This window comes from Pseudophryne corroboree, chromosome 1 (assembly GCF_028390025.1).
Source record: "Pseudophryne corroboree isolate aPseCor3 chromosome 1, aPseCor3.hap2, whole genome shotgun sequence".
Lineage (NCBI taxonomy): Eukaryota > Metazoa > Chordata > Amphibia > Anura > Myobatrachidae > Pseudophryne > Pseudophryne corroboree.
Genome location: NC_086444.1, coordinates 656,249,547 through 656,271,901, shown reverse-complemented (window position 1 = coordinate 656,271,901; position 22,355 = coordinate 656,249,547). Strand labels below are relative to the sequence as shown.

The 22,355-nt window shown below is 45.2% G+C and overlaps 2 long non-coding RNA genes across 2 annotated transcripts in view; one reads left to right on the top strand and one right to left on the bottom strand.

Annotated features, from left to right (window-relative positions):
- The window catches only part of LOC134932262 (uncharacterized), a 323,121-nt gene that overhangs the window by 205,045 nt on the left and 95,721 nt on the right, over positions 1 to 22,355 (bottom strand). The window lies entirely within an intron of this gene.
- LOC134932171 (uncharacterized) lies at positions 10,944 to 13,695 on the top strand. Its single transcript, XR_010179259.1, has 5 exons — positions 10,944 to 11,004; positions 11,447 to 11,511; positions 12,127 to 12,177; positions 13,312 to 13,404; positions 13,598 to 13,695. It is a non-coding gene; the product is annotated as an uncharacterized LOC134932171 (long non-coding RNA).

Here is a 22,355-nt window from a genome sequence, read left to right as displayed (position 1 = left end):
AACTTACCGCAATCTGCACGGGAAGGAGGGTGGGACTCTTCTTGTGAGATCCAGTGGCCAGGAGTTTCAGGGCACCAGTGAGGTCCTTTGGCTGCTCAGCGTCACCTATGACTGCATGTCACGCTGCACAGTGCGCCCAGCTGGAGCCAGCATCTCAGCCTCTTGAGGACTCTCAATACTGTCCGGCACATAAAAAACTAGGTTGCTGGCCAATCTCAGGATTGAATCCCGGACAATTTTAGGTCAAGATCCCACCGACCCCGATCTTGGCCACCCTAGTTGGACCATTACATTTATTAGAAGCAGTACAGTCAGGGCCGGCTCTACCATTAGGCAGCTTTAGGCGGCTGCCTAGGGGCGCCGGCTCCTGGAGGGCACCACTAAATTCATCTAGCAAAATACTGAAGGATGAATCTGTGTGTGGCCTCCTCCTTACACTGCGCTGGCTGCTGCTGCGGGTCTAATCAGGTGCAGCCGTAGCTATCAGGCTGTACCACAGAGTGCCTCAGCGCTTCCTCCATGCTAACAAGTGTAACATCAAGTCATGTGGAAGCACATAGGAAGCAGATGTAACTATGGCTCCCTAGGGGTGCCCCCACGGGGTCAGTAATTAACTTACACATAATAACACAATAAAGAGCATACAAATATATCTATATATGTATATAATACTGTACGTATGTATACACATACAATTAAATATCCCATAGATAGATAGATAGATAGATAGATAGATAGATAATTATCCCAGCACTCAGCAAAATATTTATTAATTGGCCTCAGTGTCTTATACAATTGCCAACATGCCAGCTAGCATGTATACATAGGCAGAAAGAACGGTCATCACTCAAGGATTTGAAAGTAAAAGTTCCGTATATTGTGAACAAAGTCACGAAAATTATTTTTTTCACTGTAAAGTCCATGAGTGTTGTTTCTTCTTTCTGTATATGTATAATAATGCAATATACCCTAGTCCACCTAGTGGCCACCTGCATCTCCCCTCCGAAAGGTGGGGGGTTTGTAGGTTAGGGGGCGCTAGCATGGAGATTTGCCTAGGGTGCATAGAGACCTTGCACTGGCCCTGAGTACAGTACAGTATGTTACTAGTGTATGAGTCTCTTTCAAAGTGGTTAGATCAAACGACAGGAGTGTGTGCCCACTCTTCTGGATCCAGCTCTGTTATAGACAGTTATGGGACTTGGCAGCAGCTGCGCTGGGCAGCATTCTTCTGGCCTGCACTGGCCTCTTCTGCTGTGCCATGTTCAGATCTGGATACTGGGGAGTGCAAGCAGGGTCAGACTGGCCCACAGGGGTACAGGGGAAACGCCCGGTGGGCCCTACTGCCTGGTGGGGCCCCAGCTCCTCCTCCAGGGAAGAGGTTCCAGACTGTGCACTTGAATTATAGATTATGCATACAGTATGTTCCATTATAATGCACAGGACTATAGTGTATTTTCTGTCATGCATTGCTGTTATTAATCTGCTACATTATCGTGCATGCACTGGCAATATTGACTGTATATACTGTATATCAAGGGCCCCAGCTCATGCAGTCTCTAATGGTTAGGTAAACCAATGTGGTGGCTGTCCACACCTCTATGCATGGGCCCCTACCACTGCATTCCCCTGGTAGGGCCTTCATGCCCCAGTCCAACACTGAGTGCAAGAGGAGGTGAGTTTCTCCCCGGTGTAAGAGTGGATTTGTAAGGGGGATGTCATCTACAGCGTTCCAACAGCGTTCAAACGAAGTGAAAAAGAAGGAAAACAGAAGCACACCAATATAACAAAACAAAGAAACCAGAGGAACTAATAACAAATGTGAGTCACTTACTCTTCAGACCACTCACCTCCTGATTGTTGCATCTGATTAAATAGCACGGAACTACCTTACTGGGACATTTCATAAACCATCCATTTTACCAACAAATGCTTGTATCTATATTATTGGAATTTTGTTTTTCATGCACAGCTGCACCAATGCAATCTTACCTACAAACACCTAAAAAATCTTACAGAACCACCATTGCTTCTTAAACCTCACAATCTTTTCATTACATACGGTCCAAATACATCTCAACACCTACTTTATCTACACTTCTGATTCATTTCATACCAAATCTACACCCATTGAGCCGACACTGCTTTTCTAATCTGCATTTCTGCAATTCTTCAACTCTGAATTCCTTACAGCCTCCACTCTTACTTCCACTTTCCCTCAACCTATTTACCTACTAAACACTATGTCAAGGCTTTCTTATACTCCCCACATTACTCAGTGTCTACCTAATCATGCATCTTTATCCTTCCCCCCTAGTCTCCTACACCTCCTGCTCCCTCCCCTCCTCTGTCTCCCCTCCATCTCTCTGTATACTTTCCCCTCCTTTCCTGTTACCCCACTTTCACTCACGTCTACCCCATGGTCCTGCTACCCCACAACTCAGCCATGCTCCCTCTCTCCCTTCCCTGTCACCTCCCCACACCCCCATCCACATCACACTGACCTCCCTCCCTACCCACCTCCTGCAGTTTCCCCTCCTAGCTCAGGCACCCGCACCATCACTACTTTCTCATCATCCCTGCACTCAAAGTTAATCTCTCCTCATCGCTTCAGCAACCCTGATAATCTCATTCACATCTCTCCCACAAACTCATACCCCCTATCTTGTGCCCTGTGGAATGCCAGATCTGTTTGTAACAAACTGGTCCCCACTCATGAACTTTTCATTTCCAACTCCCTCCACCTACTAGCCATTACTGAAACTTGGATTACGCCCTCTGACACTACTTCTCCTGCTGCTCTCTCTGCTGGGGGCCTCGCATTCACACACACACCCCGACCTAGGGGTCGCCATGGGGGTGGTGTTGGGGTCCTTTTACCTTTTAGTTACTCCTACCAACTCATACCACCAGAGCCATCCCATACATTCTCTACATTTGAGGTCCATACTTTACGCCTCTTCCAACCAGTCCATCTTAGAGTAGCTGTCATTTACCGCCCCCTGGCGTTGCTTCCAAATTCATTGACAACTTTGCTTCCTGGCTTCCTCACTTCCTCTCTTCTGACATTCCCTCCATTATCCTAGGCGATTTCAACATCCATATTGACATCCCCACACAATCCCCTGCCTCTAAACTCCTTAACCTCACCTCTTTACTTGGTCTCTCCCAGTGGACCTCCTCACCCTCCCATGTGAATGGGAGCTCACTGGATCTGGTCTTCACTCACCGCTGTGATATTTCTGATTTTTCAAACTCCCCATTTCCCCTCTCTGACCACCACCTGCTCTCCTTTAACCTATCTCTCTCGACTTCCCCATCTCTACCTCCTAAGGCTACCATCACTAAGCATAACATTGAGGCTATTGACACCACATTTCTTTCCTCCCTGTTTGACTCACTTCTCTCTCCTATTCTCTCTCTCTCATGCACTGAACAAGCCACTTCCATATACAATGCATCCCTTACTTCTGCTCTTGACTCTGTTGCTCCACCAACCACTATTCACCCTCGCAAATTAACACCTCAACCCTGGCACACCAAATGCACCAGATATCTGCAAAAATGCTTACGTACTGCTGAGCGACACTGGAGGAAATCACGCTCTAAGGCAGACTTCCTCCATTTCAAACTTATGCTCTCATCCTTCAGTGGTGCCCTTTCTCTTTCTAAACAGTCATACTTCAAGAACCTCATCTCCTCCCAGTCTTCCAACCCCCGGCGCCTCTTTGCCACTCTCAACTCACTCCTCTGCCCACCTCCACCTCGTCTCCCTTCCTCACTCTCTGCTCTTGACTTTGCCACTTACTTCACATCCAAAATTGACTCCATACGTAAGGACATCACATCACACCAGACCATCAGTAGCCAGCTTTCCCCCATCCCTTACCACCCCTCCCCATCCCTCCCACCTACTCTGACCTCTTTCTCCCATGCAACTGGAGAGGAAGTCATGGCCCTCATTCGTTCCTGTCCCTTCACCACCTCCCCACTTGACCCTATCCCCTCCCGCTTCCTCCGCTACCTCTGTCCTTCTGCTTGTTCCCACCTTTCCCACCTTCTCAATCTCTCCCTCTCATCAGGCACTGTCCCCTCTGCCTTCAAGCATGCACTCATCTCTCCTATTCTTAAAAAACCTACCCTTGATCCAAACACTCTCTCCAACTACCGACCCATCTCTCTCCTCCCTTTTGCCTCCAAACTCCTTGAGCGTATTGTCTATAACCGCCTTACTTCCTTTCCATCCTCACACTCACTACTTGACCCATTCCAGTCTGGCTTCCGTCCTCTCCACTCCACTGAAACTGCCCTTACAAAAGTATGCAATGACCTCCATGCTGCTAAATCTAAGGGACACTACTCTCTACTTATTCTACTTGATCTCTCTGCTGCTTTTGACACTGTGGACCATCCTCTCCTACTGCAAATCCTTCACTCCATTGGTCTGCGCGACACTGCCCTCTCTTGGCTGTCTTCCTACCTCTCTGACCGTTCATTCTCTGTCTCTTCTCATGACTCCACCTCCCCTTACTTCCACTAACTGTAGGTGTACCCCAAGGTTCTATCCTTTGTCCTCTCCTCTTCTCTCTCTATACGTCCTCACTAGGTAAGCTCATTAGTTATTTTGGTTTCCAATATCATCTCTATGCTGATGACACCCAAATCTATCTTTCCTCTCCAGACCTCTCCCCTGCTCTCCTCACTCGTATCTCCAACTGTCTCTCTGCTACCTCTTCCTGGATGTCCCAGCGCTTTCTTAAACTTAACATGTTTAAGACCGAGCTGATCAAATTTCCTCCCTCCCGCATAACCTCATACAATCTCATTATCTATTGATGGCACTACTATCTCCTCTAGCCTCCAAGTGCGCTGTCTTGGAGTAATCCTTGACTCCTCCCTCTCCTTCAAACCACACATTCAGCACCTCTCACAAGCCTGCCGTTTTCATCTAAAAAATATTTCCAGGATCAGACCCTTTCTGACCCAGGATGCTACTAAGACTCTTATCCACTTACTGGTCATCTCCAGACTGGATTACTGTAATCTCCTCCTGACTGGCATTCCTGACAAACACCTCTCTCCACTCCAATCTATCCTCAATGCTGCTACCCGGCTCATTTTCCTCACCAAACGCACTACGTCTACCTCTCCTCTCTTACTAGACCTTCACTGGCTCCCCTTCCCTTTCAGAATCCATTTCAAGCTTCTCACACTCGCTTACAAAGCCCTCACTCACTCCTCTCCCATCTACATCTCTGATCTTATCTCCCTTTACATTCCCACATGTCCTCTTCGCTCTGCTAATGCACGACGACTTTCCTGCCTACGGATCACCTCCTCCCACTCCTACCTCCAAGATTTTTCACGTGCTGCACCACTTCTCTGGAATTCCCTACCTCTCCCCCTCAGACTCTCCACCTCTCTACAAAACTTCAAACGGGCTCTCAAGACCCACTTCTTCACCAAACCCAGCCAACTCTCCTCCTAGCCCTCTGTTCTACACTCTCCATGTACCCCATCTGTGTCACCCCTGTCTGTCTACCCCTCCCCTTTAGAATGTAAGCTCTCACGAGCAGGGCCCTCTTCCCTCATGTACTTATCCTTTCTTACTTTAATATTCTTCAACTGCACCAAATCCAGCAGTCTTCTGCTACCTGATTCTTATTCCAGTGTCATCTGCTGATGTAGCTATGTTTATTTACCCTGTACTTGTCCTATACTTTCATCAACTGTAAGTTGCTGTTTTCCTGTTTGATTATTTATGTACGCTGTAATTGGGCGCTGCGGAACCCTTGTGGCGCCATATAAATAAAGGATAATAATAATAATAATAATAATAATAATACAGGGCTTCAGGATGGTGTGGGATGGCTGGCACTTCATGAAACAGCCCGTGGGCTGTGTGGGGTAGGAAGGAGAGATACTGTACATACTGTACTGTATTTACTGTATACTGCACTGTATGTACAGCATATACTGTAGAAAAAATATATAAAAGATATACTGTATACAGTACTGTATATACTGTACCGTATATTGTATATATTTATTTATTAATTGTTTCTTACAGTATATACTGTAGCACAACAAATCCCGTTGTGCAAATGTATACTGTACTATACTATAATTACTGTATATGTTATACTGTATAATTTATACACTACAGCGTCACTTACGGTACTGTTATTTTTTTCACAGTATCGCTGCCCCCTGCTTGCCCACAGACACCCCAGGTCCAATAGGAGGCGCCAGGCCCCAGCTCAGACGGTAAGCTCTCTACTCTCCGATTTCTGCTTTGCTTCCCAGTGGTATTGTGCAATGAGAATTCTGGTGCGACTGTCATCGTTACACTACTGTATATGTGTCCTGGATACTGTACAGTACATGTTACAAATTGACAGCTTCACCTACGGTACTGTTATTCTTTTTCACAGTACCACTGCCACCAGCCCACCCGCAGCCACCCCAGCCTCAGGAAGTGTAGTAGGAGGCGCCAGGCCCCATCTCAGCCGTTAAGCACACTAATCTCTGATTTCTGCCTCGCTTCCCAGTTGTATTGTTTAACAAGAATTCTGGTGCGACTTTCATGACTTGGGATCCCGGCGGTCGACAACCCGGTGCCGGAATCTACACCCCCCCCCCTCCCGAAAATGGCAGCTATGATGGTTCGAGTTGGGTGGGAGACCGGCACCGTGATCCCGACAGACAGGTTGCTAATCGTTAGGACGCCGGATGAAATGAGTATTCAGCCAGGGAAGGGAGAGTTAGGTTTAGTCACTACCAGGGGACACTTAGGGTTAAGCACCAAGGTGGAGGTTTAGGCTGCAGGAAGGGAGCTTTTGAGTTAGAGTGGAAGGGGGTACTATCAGTGGTGGAAATATAAATGTTTTCTTAGTGGTAGTGATAGTTAAAATAGGTGTGGTCATGGGTCATGAGGGGGCATGGTCACACAAAGCTAGGGGAGTTGCTACTTGACAATAGGGGCATGGCCACATTATGCCACACACTGTAATGCCCATTACACATTATGTCACACAACGTAATGCCTTACATATTATACCACACAACATAATGCCTATTACATACTGTATTACAGTATGCCACACACAGTTATGCCACTGACACCATTTTATGTCCCACACACAAAAATGCCCCTTTTAAATTATGCCCCAGTAGAGGGCTGATTGTACTGCGTACCATCACCAAAATTCTTACTGGTACTCCGTACCACCCCGTACCACCCTACTTTTAGCACTGGATACCATAGAGTACTTAACGAACCCCTGCCGGGATCTTTACATTTGCTATTTTTGCATTGGAGATGCTGTCGTCATGATACTGAGAGCCGTCATCCCGAACGCCGGCGATATAATATGATATTTTATGCTTTATTCTTATTTATTTACAGTACTGTATTTCATTGTACTGTAGCTTATGTTACAGTGATATTTTTCCACACTACCTCGTACCCACCATAACCCTGTATATCCTTATCCAGGGGCAGATTGGCCCACCAGGACACCATGACAGATTCCGATGGGCCACTCCAATATCCCCCTCAGCCAGGCCGATTCACACTCAGGCTGGGCTGGCTCACGCGGCTTCCAGTACTTACTTTTTATTGAAACGCAATCCGGAAATTAGGCTAGCGGGCACTTCCAGGTGCCGCTAACTGTGAAAAGGGGTGAAGCCATTCTACCGATGAGGTACCTGGAGAAATTTAACCAGCTCAGCAGCATCCTCTTTCTGGCGTCGGCCAAAGGTCTCTTCAATGAGCCCGGCCTGGGAGCAGCAGTATAGAGATGTTCGAAGCCAGGTTCACTACACCCGCCGCCACCCTAGCTCCCACACTCTCACTGAACTGGCCAGAGCAGCAACTGAGCACTGAAGGGGGCCCGGCAGAGAGGTTATTTTTAATTACATTATTTGCATAAACATGATGGTGTAAGGGTTAGGGCGTCCCTGGTCACAGTGTATGGTTTGGGCATTGGACAGGAGTAGGACATACCTTGTTCTCAGGATGCCAGCTGATCAGGCTGCACTCACAGCCAGCCCTGGGACAATCTCTAATGCAAAGTCCTTCAGCCGTATAGCTGCCCAATGTCTGTCCATGATGATGGGCCTATTTATGGCCTATATGTGGCTACATATAAAATGTGGTGGCTATGTATGTAATGTGGTGGCTATGTATATAATATGGTGCTATTTGTGTAATGAGGTGCTATTTGTGTTATGTGGTGCTATTTGTGTAATGCAGTGATCTATGTGTAGTGCGGTGCTATACCTGTAATGTGGTACTATACATGTAATGCGAGCTATACGTGTAATGTGGTGCTATTTGTGTAATGAGGTGCTATTCGTGTTATGTGGTGCTATTTGTGTAATGCAGTGCTATACGTGTAGTGCAGTGCTATACATGTAATGTGGTGCTATTTGTGTAATGTTGTGTTATTCATGTAATAATGTGGTGGCTATGTATATAATCAGAGGCGGATTGGCCACTGGGACAGATTCCGGACCTCTGAGTGACCACGCCCTCTTGACAGACCCCTCCCCCTCAACAGACTCCACCCCCATTAGGGCTGCTTCCATAAATTTCCTGGGCTGGTGTTCGATCCCAATCCGCCCCTGTCCTTATCCATTAGGAATTTATCTAGCCCATTCTTAAAAGTATTGAGTACGCCTTTACTACTCTCTCAGGCAGGGAATTCCAAACACGTATTGTCCTTACTATGAAGAACCCATTTCGCCTGTGTGTGCTAATTCTCCTCTCCTATAACCTGAGTGAATGTCCACGTTTCCTCTGTGTCGATCTTATCAAAAACAGAACCTCCACAAGCTCCGAGTATTGTCCCCTTATAAATTTGTAAATGTTTATCATGTCCCCTCTTAATCTTTTCTTTTTCCAATGTAAACATGCCTAGCCTAGCAAGCCTTTTACATGCATTCCAGTATCTCCATCCCCTTGATCAGTTTGGACACCCGCCTCTGAACCTTTTCTAGTTCCAGGATATCCTTTTTGTAGTATGGTGTCCAAAATTGTGCACAGTGTTAAGATGTGGCCTCACTAGGGATTTATATATTGAGAGTATAACAATCTCATCCCTTGCATCAATTCCCCGCTTAATGCATGCTAATACCTTATTTGCCTTAGCTGCAATCATACTTTGGGTCCTGCTGCTAAGTATGATATCTACAGTATGTGTTTGTCTAAGTCTTTTTCCAATACAGAATCCCCTAATTTTACCCCATTTAGTGTGTACTGTAGGTGGTATTTTTTTATTCTTGCTACCAAAGTGCATTACCTTACATTTGTCTGTATTGAACCACATTCTCCATTTTGCTTCCCATGTTTCCAGTTTAAATAAGTCATTCTGAAGAGACTCAGCATCTACCTCTGGATTTATAACCTACACAGTTTGGTATTGTCTACAAAAATTGACACCATGCTCTCTTGACCTACTTCTATATCATTTATGAAAATGTTGAACAATTGTGTTCCAAGTACAGACCCTTCTGGAACTCCACTTAGTACTTCAGTCCAATTTGAAAAAGTTCCATTTACCACAACTCGGTGCTCCCTATTACTGTAGCTACCTAATTTCTAACCCAAGTGCATATTTTGTTCCCTAGCCCCAGTTCTTGTAATTTATAGGTAAGTCTCATGTGCAGTACTGTATCGAAAGCAAAGTCTAAAAAGATTACATCCACCTCCTTACCCTCATCTAGGTTGCGCTGTTTTGTAAAAGCCTAACAAGTTTGTTTGACATGATGTATCCTTGACAAATCCATGTTGCTTCCTAATAATAACCTTATTGGCTTCAATGAAATTCTGTAGACTATCCCTTAAAATACCTTCCAGTACTTTCCCCACTATGGATGTAAGACTAACTGGTCTATAGTTACCCGGTTCAGATTTACTTCCCTATTTGAATATTGGCACTACAGTACTTCCGCTATACGCAAATCTTTGGGAACCATGCCTGATGTACTGTACTGTAAGTGAACCATTGAAGATCAAAAATAGCGGTCTTGCTAGTTTAGAGTGTACAGTACAGGTAGTTCCATGAGAACCCTAAGGTGAATTCCATCTGGACCAGGTGACTTATTAATCTTAATTTTTTTTATCGGTCACGGACTACTTCCTCTCTTAAATTCAGTATGTACTTACTGTAGCAGTGTGACATTATCATTGCTGAGGTTGTGTGTTAATCCCGTCATCTGGTCCTCTCTTGCGAATACAGAAGAGAAAAACTTTTTTTTTTTTTTCCACTACTGTATGTCATTAGCGTCTTTGATTAAGACACCCAACTTGTCTTTTAAAGGGCTTACGGTATACTCTCCTTCTTTAATCGTTGCTGTTGATGTATTTGTAGTAATTGTACTGTACAGTATTTGGTTTATAATATTTTTTTAATTTCCACTGAGTAATTATCAGTGACACCAAGGAGGAGGAGGAAGAGGAGGAGAAGCCTTCTACCCAACTTGGTCAGTAATCTACAGTATTGTACTGTACTGTACATTGTGTTTTATCAAGGGGTTGGGTTCGCGTGACCAGCGGTCAGGATTCCAGCAGTCAGATGACCGACAGCGGCATCCTGATTGAGGAAATCCCAACAGGGTGAGGTACGGTATCCTAACCTTCCTCCACTGCCCCACGATTCTGGCCTCAGCAATTCTGAATTTTCGGGATCCCGACAGCTGGTATTTTAAATACAGGTACAGTACTGTATGTACCGAAAGCCATATAGTATTTATGTCTAAACTAACAAAAGATTGGGGTACTACTACTGTGTAGCATAACGTGTACATGGAGTACTACTACTGTGTGGCATTTTTATAATTTCTAAAAAGCCACCCTGGAGTCATCTCTTGCTTAAATTAAAAAAAGAAAGAAAAAGCCTTATGCCTTTTTTTTTTCCACAGCTATCGTCATAGATGAGGAGGAGGAGGAGGAGGAGGAGGAGGAACAGATGCCTCCATCTGACAGCACTCCGCTCCTAAACAGTAAGTACTGTACTGTACAATTTGGAAATAGAAATACTGTAAACAGTGTAAACAATGTGCAATTTACAGTACTGTATGTATGTATGTATGTATATTTAATCTTTTTGGAGGCTATTGTGTGTTTTAAATTTTTAGTCTGTTGGGTTTTAGTTAGTAACAGTACGTACAGTACATAATTATTATTTTATTAAATGTACTATACTCTACAGTATGCACTGTAGTGCCACACATTTCGTTGTACTATTCAAATACTGTACATCAGTGTTAAATAATGTACAGTATGCTCACACTGCAAACTGGGCCAGGGGGTCAAGATGATGAGAAAGTGAACAACGCAAAAACGTGGGGATGCAATTGAAAGTTTCATGTACAGTACTGTATTTTGTTGAAAAGAGTATTTCATTGAATGAACCTTTTACGTAATTAATTTTTGTTTCCACAGGCCCTGAACTGCCAAGGCTCCAGATGCATCTGCCCCCCCCCCCCCCCCAACACCGCTCCCAATCAGTAAGTACTGTACTGTATAATTTGGAAATAGAAACAGTGTGCTACAGTATGTACTGTACTGTATGTACTGTATACTGTATTTTATCTTTATGGGGTTCTATTGTGTGTGTTGAATTTTTAGCTCCGTTGTTTGTTTGTTTTGTAACAGTATGTACAGTACACTATTGAGTTGGGATTTTTTTGTATTTCATGCACTGTAGTGCAACAAATTTTGTTGTACTTTTAAATTACAACATCAGTGTTAACAAATGCGTAATAACAGTCATGGAGGTGGGAGGCCCTGCTCGTAAGTTTACAGTCTATAGTAAAAAAGCCATTGATACTGTTCAAAAGAAATGGTACTGTAGGGGTTACTGTACCTATAGTACTGTACTGTACTGTATTTTATAAAATTGCTAATTATTCATGGGCTTTATGATAGAGTATGCTCACACAGCAATGTGGGCCAGGGGTCAAGAGGATGGTAAAGTGAACAAGAAGACGTGAGGGTACTGTACAGCATGTGGGGACTATACAGTGGGGATGCAAGTGTACTATACTGTATTGTGTCAAAAAGAGTACTGTACAGTATTTCATGTAATGAACCTTTTTTGGAATTCATTTTTGTTTTCACAGGCCCTGAACTGACTGAGGCACGGCAGGATCAGGAGGAGGCAGATTTCAGTGGTAAGTATTAGTACTGTGGGGGTAATTCCAAGTTGATCGCAGCAGGAAATATTTTAGCAGTTGGGCAAAACCATGTGCACTGCAGGGGAGGCAGATTTAACATGTGCAGAGAGAGTTAAATTTGGGTGTGGTGTGTTCAATCTGCAATCTAATTTGCAGTGTAAAAATAAAGCAGCCAGTATTTACCCTGCACAGAAATAAAATAACCCACCCAAATCTAACTCTCTCTGCACATGTTATATCTGCCTCCCCTGCAGTGCACATGGTTTTGCCCAACTGCTAAAAAATTTCCTGCTGCGATCAACTTGGAATTACCCCCTGTGTTTGATCTGATACGATCGGAGGAGCTGTTCGATGTGGCACTTTTCATCAGATTTTTCAGTCAGATGCATCAAAATTGGATGAAAAGTACACAAATCGGACTGGTGGATGGGGAACTTTAGATGGTGTTTTTTTTCAACTGGTGATGTTGCCCGTAGCGACCAATCACATTCTTCATAATTAACATATACTGTATCTAGCTACACTTACAGTACAGTAGATAATGCTGTAGACAGAATTTGATTGGTTGCTATGGGCAACATTACTGGTCCTACAAAAAATTCCAATCTTACTAAATTTACCTGTCTCTCTCTCTCTCTCTCTCTCTCTCTCTCTCTCTCTCTCTCTCTCTCTCTCTCTCTCTCTCTGACACTGGGGTTCATTGAGATCTGATCGCTGGGCTGCTAATATTGCTGTCCTACGTTCCTATAGTTGCAGCCCCCTGGTTGAGTTTAAATTTGCTGTGCATGTGTGCGCTGAACTGCTAAAATCAACTTTGTACAGTGTGTGCGCAGTCCACGACTTACTCCTACAGTGCAATCACATCAGGCTGATCGGGGCCGGAGCTGACGTCAGGCACACTCCCTGAAAACGATTGAGAATGCCAGCATTTTTGCCAGACACTCCCAGTAAAAGGTCAGTTACCAACCACAAACGGCGTCCTCCTGTCAATCACCTTGCGAATGCCCATGCGTTCTGATTTTGTGCACCATCCCATTGCTGACCAGCGATGCCTTTTGTCACTGTGCGACGCGTGTGCGCATTGCGGTGCGTGTGTATTGAAATGTGATTATTTTTTTTTCTCCAATGCAGAACCAATGATACATGGGGGACCCCTGCCAGGCATCGAGCAGCCTACCTTGGGCACCCAGGATCCGGGCAACCAGAGATCCATATATAGTTGTGGTAAATTATAGCAATGCTTACAGCACATCTTCAGCATACAGTAGTGTTCTACTCCATTTACTGTTGTGACAATTCAGTACTGTACATTGTAAATAACAAGATTTTCTAATATTGAGTACAGTACTGTATTACCACTACTACACTGTACAGTATACAGTATTTGTGTTGTAATACTGTCCTTTTTCCCCCACAGAACAATTGCAGCGTGCCATACAGCTCCTGCGGGTGGTGGTACCCCTTTTAGTGGACCACTTTTTCAATAATTTGTTGAGAGCCATTTAATTTAATTTTGTTACCTTTATTAAATACATTTTTTTTGTTATATTCCATTGTACAGTATCTTTTTTCTTTACTGCATGGAACAGTACAGTACCTTACTTACTGTATGACAGAATCTCAGGTCATTTATAAGTTAGGCATACTGTACACCATACAATTATCTGGCGCATATAAAGGTGCGTCAAGGGACAAGGCAGCAGTACAATGCAAGGGATTAGGAAACTATCTTACAGTAGATTGAACATACAGTACTGTACTGTACATTGGAGCAATAGCATACAGTAAGTGTGATATGTACAGTATAATACAATGAGTGGCATGTACTGTATCACTGGAAAACTGAATATGATCAACTGGTAATTTACAGTACAAAACCAATGGTGAGCTAGTACTGTATGCTACAGTATACTGTACTACAAAGTTCTAGTAAAAGTACGACACTGCCTGGATGAAGCCATCACAGGCCATAGACTCGTGCCAAGTAACAAGGGGATAAAATGGGGGACACTTCTAACAGGCCTTGAAATTCCCAAGGATCCTGCCTCTCAGGAAGCTTATACAGTGCATACAGTACAACGCCTTCTTTTGAGTAACAGTGCTCCTCAGGCAGCCACATACACCAGTCAGACAAGCAGCCTAATAAAGTGGTTTTATATATCCCACTCTTAATTGAATTATCCCGTACAGTAGTACTAATTTATAGAGTACAGTATTTGAGGCAGTTGGGAATACAAAAATTGGACACCACATAAGGTTTATTTTAAGAAACACTTTTTATTTACAGCAGGGGATGTGGGACAAAATCAGTAGGAAAAGGTACTGTAACATCACACATACTGTAATAAAAAAGCCAACATCACACATACTGTATGGTACTTTAATAAAAAGGTAACATCACAAATAACAATATCCACTTTTTTTCATATTATTTTTGGGCGTGGGGATTTTTTTTTAAGTTTTTGTATTCTTTTTTTATTTTTGTATTTTGAATTTGGAACACTGGCGCATACGGACACCAGAACGGAGAGCGGAAACAGACAACAGCAGCCCCTGGATGGACACAGCACAAGGCCCCAGATGGAAACAGCACAATGGACTCGGCCGCTTGGGGATAGAAACACTTTATTTACAGCAGAGGATGTGGGACAAAATCAGTAGGAACATGTAACATCACACATATTGTAATAAAAAAGCCAACATCACACATACTATACAGTACTTTAATAAAAAGGTAACGTCACAAATACAGTAACAATATCACTTTAACATTTTTTCTTTTCTTTTTTTGGCGGAGGGTTTAATGCATTTTTTTTGTATTATTTTTATTTATTGTTTTATTTTGAATTTGGAATGCTGGCACATACGGACACCAGAACGGAGAGCGGAAACAGACAATAGCAGACTCCGGATGGACACAGCACAAGACCTTGTTGGGTGTACAGTAGGCTGGTTTGTAAATATACTGTACAGTAAGTCAGTTTGCAAATAAACACTGTTCAATACTGTACATTGTGAAGTAGAGAAAATTAAATAAATGGATCAGTAAAGAAAATTCTCCATGTACAGGACTGTACAGGTACTGTACCTGTACATGTCATTTTTACATTATTTTCCACAGGAAATGTGTATTAGAGGTATATTGTATACCAGGCATTCCCAACCACGGTCCTCAAGGCACACCAACAGTGCAGGTTTTAGTGATATCCACGCGGAACCAGAAGTAACCTGGGAGCACAGAGCTGGAGAACCTTTAACAAGGAGGTAACTTGAAGCACCGGCACTCTCCCTCTGAGCCAGCCCCTTTTTGTAAGGGGAGAACACGCAGGATTGGCTAGACACAGATTGGGAACTTCATTGGTAATACTCTGGTCTCCAACATGGCTGCCCCCCAGCACTGGAGACATGGTTGGTTCTATATTGGAGTGGGAGAAGGGACCTTGTGACGTACCTAGGGGAGGAGACACGTCACCAGGGGGAGGAGCTACGGCCGAACAGGGTACCCGAAAAGTACCGCTGGCCTAGCTCCTCCCCCTTGTGTCGTGGCTCCTCCCCCTGACGGAAAAGGTCCCTTAGGCCACTTGGTTCTAGCCTCAACCCTGGAGACATACTTAGCTGTAAGCACACAGCTTTAGCCAGCTTCTGTCTCTGACACACTATATTGTGTCACCTCCAGAGGACCTTACCGCAGCGACCCCCGCCGCAGCGCCCGGCTCTCCAGACCCTCAGCCCCCGGCCCTTGGCAGCCACACTTCCGTCCAGGAGGACCCGCCACCAGCAGCTCTCTGCTGCCGCAGCCGCGCCAACCAGCAGGACGGGTAACCCGCGGGAGCAGTGGCGTAAGTTCGTCCCAGTCGCCCGGAGGCATGATAAATGTTGGTGCCCCCCTACATATAAACACACATACCATATGTAGCTATCCGGCACTAAGGGTGAACAGTAGCAGCGTGCTCAGGTACCTTTCCCAATAGTAATATAGATACACATAGAAAGTGGACGCACACCAAGTCAGTCATTACAATAAAACAGACACCAGCATACCTTTATAGTACACCTACAATGCTCCCTCACCCGCCAGCTGGTCTCGATGGAGATGCTTTGACGCAGCGGTGTGCCGATATAACTAGTGTTCACTCTAGGATTTTTTTAGGGCAGGGTGCTGATCACGGGGAGGGCACATTTTTCCATTCGTGAGGGCACATTTTTAAGTTAGATGGGCAAACTTAGGTACATACTATAATGCTAGGTGCTCCAATTCCTATAGGCCAAAACATGGACAGTGCGCGCCGAAGGCGCGCTGCAAAAATCTAGGGGCGTTGTTTTGTAGGGAAGGGGCGTGGCCACATAATAGTGGCAATTCACATTACACCACACGGTAGTGCACCTAATATACATTGCACCCGGTAGAACCTCCTATACACACTGCGCCAGGTAGAGCACGTTATACATATTGCGCCAGATAGAGCACATTATACACACTGCACCAGGTAGAGAGCACTGAGGCACACTGCACCAGGTAGAGAGCACTGAGGCACACTGCACCAGGTAGAGAGCACTGAGGCACACTGCACCAGGCAGAGAGCACTGAGACACATTGCACCAGGTAGAGAGCACTGAGGCACACTGCACCAGTTAGAGAGCACTGAGGCACACTGCACCAGGTAGAGAGCACTGAGATTGAAGTTTACAGCTGCAAAATACTTACAAGGTTAATTTAGCCCGGGGGGGCTCTCATGTGCTTACCGGGTCAGGCGGAGCACGGCTGGGTCCAGCGGCGTGGCGGGGTCCGGCAGGCAGCAAACGGCAGGGCGCACAAGAACGGACAGGGCGGGATTCAGCTGTCTAAGGGGCAGGGCGCAGCGCCCTGTGAAAGACACCTAGCGTGAACACTAGATATATATAAAAAAAACACACAAACGCCTCATTCACTTAAACACACACACGTCTCTTTCACTTAAACACACACGCCACTTTCACACAAACACCTCCTTTACTTAAAAATACATCCGCTTTCACTTAAACACCCACCCATGCCTTTCACTTACACACACACACACACACACACACACACACACACACACACACACACACATGCCTTTCACTTACACACACACACACACACACACACACACACACACACACACACACATTCAGAACGGACACCCCTCCATATATTTATAAGGTAGTGTGTACCCAGACCAGGTGTGTGCTCTGTACATAGTCCTGTAGAAATGCTCAAATGCCTCCTTTAATCCTTCCTCTCACACACATACCTCTCACTTACACACAAACACACCTCTCACACACGCCTCTCACTTACACACACACCTCTCACACACGTGCCTCTCACTTACATACACATGCCTCTCACACACACATGCCTCTCACTTACACATGTATCTCACTTACACATGTCTCTCACTTACATACACACATGCCTCTCACACACACACACACACACATGCCTCTCACTTACACACACATGCCTCCCACTTACACACACACATACATGCCTCTCACACACATGCCACTCACATCACTCACTCACACACACACACACACACATGCCTTTTTTACTTGAATGCACAACTTTCCTTAATAACACACACACACCTCACTTAAAAACAAGCACACACAAAACACAGTGCTTTCCCCCAAATCCACCTCTCCCCCACCCCCCACACACTACCTTTGTCTATCATCAGGCTCACGGAGCTTCCCTCGGCTGGCTTACTTAGCTAGGAGGGCCCGGGAGGAGCTGTGCTCTGGAGCTCCCCCTAGCTGCAGCCAGTGCCATCTCTCTGTAAATACAGGAGGCAACTTCCGTGTCACTGACACAGCTCCTCCGTCTGCAATAGCAGCGCGGTCCTCAGGCAGCGGGAGACAGTGGAGGAGATGTGCCCCCTTGCGGTCAGGAGCACAGCGGCAGCCGACTCCACTGCCTTCCACAGTTCCACCACTGCGCGGGAGCACCCACCGGAGGTAAGGCTCCAGAGCCTGACAAGCATTGCCCTGACTCTTGCAAAACTGATGCGGTCGCTGGCTCCATACTTGAGGGCTTCCAAGAGGTGCAGGGTCACAGGCGGCAGCCACTTTCGCAACTTGCTATGCGAATGAGTCTGGTGTATCGTACTGTGCATACAGCTCGCTTATCCCTATTGCTCCTGTGTAATATAACTAGGGTATTGAGATGCTCATTCAGCATTGCCCTGATTCTTGCAAAATTTATGTCGTCTCTCATTCCATAGCTGAGGGCTTCCAAGAGGTGCAGCGCCACGGCTTCTGCTATGTCAATCGAGTCTGGCATGCTACAGTATTGTATGTGTACTGTACGGTGCATAGAGCTCACTTATCCCCATAGCCACTGTGTATTTTAGATACACTCCTGCAGCTTTGCCCTGCTTTATGTAAAACTTGTGAGCACACTTCTATTGAATGTGAAGGTATATTACGATAGATACAAAAATAAAAAATTAATAAAGTGTCAGGAAAAAAATTAACATGCATTTGCACTTTGAGACTCGAACCCAGGACTCTAAGCATGGGCAGCGGCACACTTCACCACTCGGAAATGTCACCTCGTGACAGAAACAAAAGCCCATTGGTTTTAGATTATGTAGTAATGGCTACGGGACTTGCCCACTAACATACAGTACTGTACTATGGGGGTCATTCCGAGTTGTTAGCTCGCTAGCAGTTTTTAACATCCATGCAAACGCAAAGCCGCCGCCCTCTTGGAGTGTATTTTTGCTTAGCAGAAGTGCGAACGAAAGGATCGCAGAGCGGCTACAAAACAAAATTGTGCAGTTTCAGAGTAGCTCCAGACCTACTCCTAGCTTGCGATGACTTCAGACTGTTCAGTTCCGGATATGACGTCACAAACACGACCTGCATTCGCCCAGCCACGCCTGCGTTTTCCTGACACGCCTGCATTTTTTCGAACACTCCCTGAAAACGGTCAGTTGACACCCAAAAACGCCCACCTCATGTCAATCACTCTGCGGCCAGCAGTACGACTGAAAAGCTTCGCTAGACCTTGTGTAAAACTGCATCGGCCATTGTGAAAGTACGTCGCACGTGCGTATTGTGCCACATACGCATGCGCAGAAGTGCCAGTTTTTTTGCATCATCACTGCGCAGCGAACATTTTCAGCTAGCAATCAACTCGGAATGACCCCCTGTATCTCTAACTTCAATGGACCAAACTGTAGCTTAAACATGTTGTTTTGCATCTGTATACACTATTTTTTTTTAAATTGCTCATTCTACGGGACCTCATTGCCGCTGTGTATTTTAGCTAGGGTATTGAGACGCTCCTTCAGCATTGCCCTGACTCTTGCAAAACTGATGCCATCGCTGGCAACATAACTGAGGGCTTCCAAGAGGCAAGGGGTCACGGGTGGTAGCCATTTCAATCGAGTCTGGCCTGCTACAGTATTGTATGTGTACCGTATGGTGCATAGAGCTCGCTTATCTCAATAGCCGCTGTGTATTTTAGATACGCTCCAGCAGCTTTGCCCTGCTTTATGTAAAACTTGTGAGCACACTTCTATTGAATGTGAAGGTATATTACAATAGATACAAAAATAAAATAATAAAGTGTCAGGAAAAATAATAATATGCATTCGCACTTTGGGAATCGAAACCTGAGACTCTAAGCATGGGAAGCGGAACACTTCATCACTCAGACACGTCGTCGCATCACATAAGTCCATTGGTTTTGATTATGCCGTAATGGCTACGGGATTTGGATGCTCAATTTATCCCTAACATCAATAGACCATACCTGTATCACATTCGTTTGCGTCTGTATACACTACTGTTTTTATTTGTTGATTTGTCTGTGGGACTTGGACACTCACATATCGCTAACATCAATGGACTACACTGTGGCTTTATCACCCACGTTTGCATCTGTATATACTGTACTATTTGCGTCTGTATATACTGTACTAAATACATTACAATATACTGTATTTGACATACAAACTGTGGCATACTGTAGCATAATGTGATGTCCAGTAAAGTAGTTCTTATGCTGTAGTTCAATATTGTATTTTAATGGAGACCACACGCATGCGCAATGGTGATTTTAAAAAGCGACATCTGGTGGATGATCGCAGGTATTATACTCATAGGTAATGGCAAATGCTCTGTGCGCCTCCCTACAACTAGACAAGACTCCTTGCTAACAGGCACACTGCGTATACCTAATCACGACTAACACCTCAGCCAGCAAAGATAATGGAGGCTCCATCTGTACACAGGGTGAGAGTGGTAAATATACACAGGAGGACATATGAATGGGCTGACAGAGGGACAAATATGTAGAATGACTGAGCGACATACACAGACTGACAGAGGGGCATATATGGGGGTGGCAGATGGACAAACAGTACAGATGGTGACAATGCACATTCCCATGCCCCCCCCCCCCCCCCTCTAAATCCAGTTTGGACTGCACCAATATTCTTTTTTCCCTCACCTTATTAGCCACTGACCAGGCCAGCAACCACTGCAGTGTGTTTCCTGGCTATGTGGGGTCCTATGCTGTGTGTGCTGGCTGGTTGGCTGGCTGTAGCTAGCTGCTGTCAATAGAAGTAGGCAGCTTCTGTTGGGGCTTCGGAAAACCGATGGGTCTTAGTATTTGGTGGCTGTTTGGCTCCCCTCCGGTTATACACACATGCAGCCAGGAGGAGCGAAGAGGAAAGGGGGGACTGGAGAGGAGAGCCACACTTTTCTGTCTGATACTGCCAGCGCTGCTGCCTGTCATACAGTCTGACAGGCACATCGGTGGCCAGCAGCACACATGTCACCACAGACATAGCAGGGTAGCATAGCAGTGAGAGCACCTCTCCAGGCCAGAGCCTCTTTGCTTTGCATACCTTTACTGAGTGAGTAGCTCCAGGCCTGTGTGCAGGGATGCCACTGGCTGGTCAATTGTCCCGCAAGATGGGCAGAAAGGGTGACAACTTCCAGTTTACTTTCCATGTGTAATTCAATTCCTGGAAACATGGCCACCAGCCCGGACCACCAGGCAGTAAGTGCCAGCCTGGGGTATAGCATAAGCTGGCATGGCAGAACCAATGAAGGTACAAGTTCAGCTGAAACTACACTGGTTTCCTGCTAAGGCAAGCTACAGTACCCCAGATTACAGGTAATGCATTGCACCCTTGAAGTGTTGTGCTGAGTGTTGAATATTTGCTGCAGACTGATTTCTTAATATTTGGGTAATTACTTCATACCTTGAAGTGCTGTGATAGGTAATGAATATATGCTGTAGACTCAATTCTTAATATTTCAGAAAAAAAGGACTTATTCAGGACTTAAACAGGTTGAAAACAGAAGGAAAACATCCAACCTATAAACTCTGAAACTATGGGACTACCAACAAATCAACTTGCCTTTGCCCTAGTGCAAATTCATCTGTGTATTTAAACTTATGTGATTTCATGACTAGCATGAAATTGTAATGACCTGTCTGGGAGATGTTGTTCAGTGAAGCATACTTTATTGATGCATAATGCCTGGTGTTTACTAGAGATGAGCGGGTTCGGTTCCTCGGGATCTGAACCCCCCTGAACTTCACCTATTTTACACGGTTACGAGGCAGCCTCGGATCTTCCCACCTTGCTCGGTTAACCCGAGCGCGCCCGAACGTCATCATCCCGCTGTCATATTCTCGCGAGATTCGTATTGCATATAAAGAGCCGCGTGTTGCCGCCATTTTCACTCGTGCATTGGAGATGATAGCGAGAGGACGTGGCTGTGTTCTCTCAGTTTCTGTGTTCACTGTGCTGCAAATATCTGTGCTCAGTGTGCTGCAAATAACTGTGCTCAGTGTGCTGCAAATATCTGTGCTCAGTGTGCTGCAAATATCTACGTTCTCTGCCTGAAAACAATCCATATCTGTGCTGCATTGTAGTATATAGTAGGAGGACAGTGCAGAATTTTGCTGACCACCAGTATATATATAGCAGTACGGTACAGTAGTACATTGCTCTACCTCTGTGTCGTCAAGTATACTATCCATCCATATCTGTGCTGCATTGTAGTTGTGCGCAGTATATAGTAGGAGGACAGTGCATAATTTTGCTGACCACCAGTATATATATAGCAGTACGGTACAGTAGTCCATTGCTCTACCTCTGTGTCATCAAGTATACTATCCATAT